The sequence below is a fragment of the Orycteropus afer genome, unplaced genomic scaffold (genome assembly GCF_000298275.1).
Source record: "Orycteropus afer afer isolate SDZICR_OR568_19922 unplaced genomic scaffold, OryAfe1.0 scaffold01091, whole genome shotgun sequence".
Classification (NCBI taxonomy): Eukaryota; Metazoa; Chordata; class Mammalia; order Tubulidentata; family Orycteropodidae; genus Orycteropus; species Orycteropus afer.
In genome coordinates this window covers 217,886-220,635 of record NW_006922678.1, presented here as the reverse complement: position 1 = coordinate 220,635, position 2,750 = coordinate 217,886, and positions in this window count along the sequence as shown.

The following is a 2,750-nucleotide window of genomic DNA, read 5'->3' as shown; positions in this document are numbered from 1 at the left end:
AAACATTCTTTCATAGTTACTAGTGGGAGTGAAAATCACTAACTAGAGAATAGGTATTTATTAACTTTGGTGCAAGTAAAAGTAATATACAATAAGGAGGAAGTCAGTATAATATGACCAAGGCAAAATAAAACACTGGGAGGTACATACAAGTTAAAGGCAACACTGGTAAATACTATTGCAAAGACAATCCTGCAATAACAGTAATAAACAATAATCTATGAGTGAATATATAGGTACATATGCAAGGTGAACAGGTATGGGAAGGCAACTGGATCTACATCTATGAGTATATATAAGTTTGACAGAGGCTATTTGTAAATATATATTTTTATGTGCTGAAAGTATATCCATGTGCTAACCAGAAGGTCATCAGTTCAAATCCAACAGCTGCTCTGTGGGAAGAATAGGCAATCCATAAATTTTTACAGCCTTAGACACCCAATGGGGGTTGCTATAAGTCAGAATCAACTTGATGGCAGTGGGATTATATATATATATATATACACACACACACACACACACACACATATATACGATAGCATACAGGGGAGGAAAGGTATGAAAACTTCTTAATCATAATCAAACATCTTGAAGAAAGGAAGCACTGAGCCTAGGGGCTCAGGCCCATATTCTTAGGGGATGTCTAGTTCAATTAGCATAACCTTGTCCACAAAGGCAATGTTCCACATCCTACTTTGGTGAGTGGTGACTGGGGTCTTAAAAGCTTGCAAGCAGCCATCTAAAATCCAAATATTGGTCTCTTCCTGTCTGGTACAAAGAAAAGTGAAGAAAATTGACCACTCAAGGAAACAATTAGTCCAAAGGACTAATGGACCACAAACCTCAACCTTCACTACCTTGAAAAGAGAAGAACTAGATGGAGTCTGGCTATCACTACTGACTGCTCCAGTAGGAATCACAATGGAAGGATTCCAGTAGGAATCACGATGAGTATATGAGATTGGAAGAAAAATGTGGAACAAAATTTAAAATTATTTTAAAAAGAGCAGACTTATTGGTCTCATTCAAGTGGTAGGACCCCCAAGATTATGGGCCTTAGACACCACTGAAACCTACATCTGATCCTACCGCCAGAGATCAACTTTCAGCCAAACAATAGCCTTATAAAATGAATAATCACACCCATGAGTAACATGCTCCTCAGAGTAATCCACCACATAACACCAAAAGGGCAGCAGTTTCCCAAAAACAAATCTCAGAAGGCAGAAATGGTCAGGAAAGAAGTTCAAATGAATTGGGAAAACAATGGGTAGTAGGGAGAATACTGTTACTTTGCAGAGGATGGCAATCAATGTCACAAAACAAAATGTGTATAAATTGTTGAGTGGAAAACTAATTTGTTATGTAAACTTTCATCGAAACCACAATAAAAAGTTTGAAAGAAAATGGAGGAACACTGGATTGCCTCACTACTTCTAATCTTCCTCACTCCCTTCTAGTGAACTGGAGAAAATGGAAAGCCAAACCCCATATTTCCCATACATCTTTACAGTTAGAATTATGGAATTGCATTAAAAACCAAAACCAAACTCACTGCCATGAAGTCAATTTGACTCATAGAGACCCCTCCTTAGGTTTCTGAGGCAGTATCTCTATGGAAGTAGATTGCTCAATCTTCCTTACAAGGAGTGGCTGGTGGATTTGAACCACCAGCCTTCTGGTTAACAGTCAAATGCCTTGCATTAGGTTCCACCAACTGGATGCACACACCCAAAATAAGACTCTACTACAAGGTGTTGGGTGTATATAGTTTGTTTGGAATATGATCTCAGGAATCAGAAATCAGTAAGTGGGGAAAGTAGGATGAGAAGTAAGAAATGCCACTGCTATGGGTTGAATTGTGTCTCAAAAAAAAAAAAAAAAAAAAGTATGGTAGTCCTAACCCTTGGTACCTGTGAACATGACCTTGTTTGGAAATAGGGTCATTGAAGATGTTATTAGTTAATATGAGATCATATTTGAATAGTGTGAGTCCTAATCCCATCTCAGTGGTGACCTTATAAAAGAGGAGAAGACACACACACACAGAGAGAGAGAGAGAGTGAGAGAGAGAGAGAGAAAGGCAATACAAAGATGGATCTGCATGCCAACGAGCACCTGGAGCAACCAGAAGATGAGAGAGACAAGAAAGGATCTTTTCCTAGAGACTTTGGAGGAAGCCAACACTCTGAATTCAAACAATTAGCCTCCAGAACTTCAAGATAATAAACTTCTGTTGTTTAAAGTTATCATTTTGTAGTATTTTGCTACAGCATCCCTAGGAAACTAATACAGCCACTAAAGGGCAGTTTTAGGGCCTAAATATCAGGTCAGCTATTCAAACTTGCAGAGATCTCTCTCTTATTCTGAGGTCACTCAAAATTGGCAGCCTTCCAATTTACCTAGTACATATGTTGAAGCAATAAATAAATAAATGGAAAACAAACAAGCACTGCATGATTAAGTTGTTTCCTATGGGGGTATAGGTTAACAAGATTGTAACTAATATTCACGTATATTAGAACTGAACAATTAAATAAACATATGATGATAGTGGGAGACAAAATTCTCAGTGTTGGAGTGAGAGGTTACACATAAACAAGGGGAGGAGGCTGGAGTAAAGTATGCAATAATAATTAGAGTCCATGACATAAATACTATTAATTCTTGTTTAGTTTAACATAGGAGAGCTCTGGTGACATAGTGCCTAAGGCATTTAACTGCTAACCAGAAGGCTGGTGGTTCAA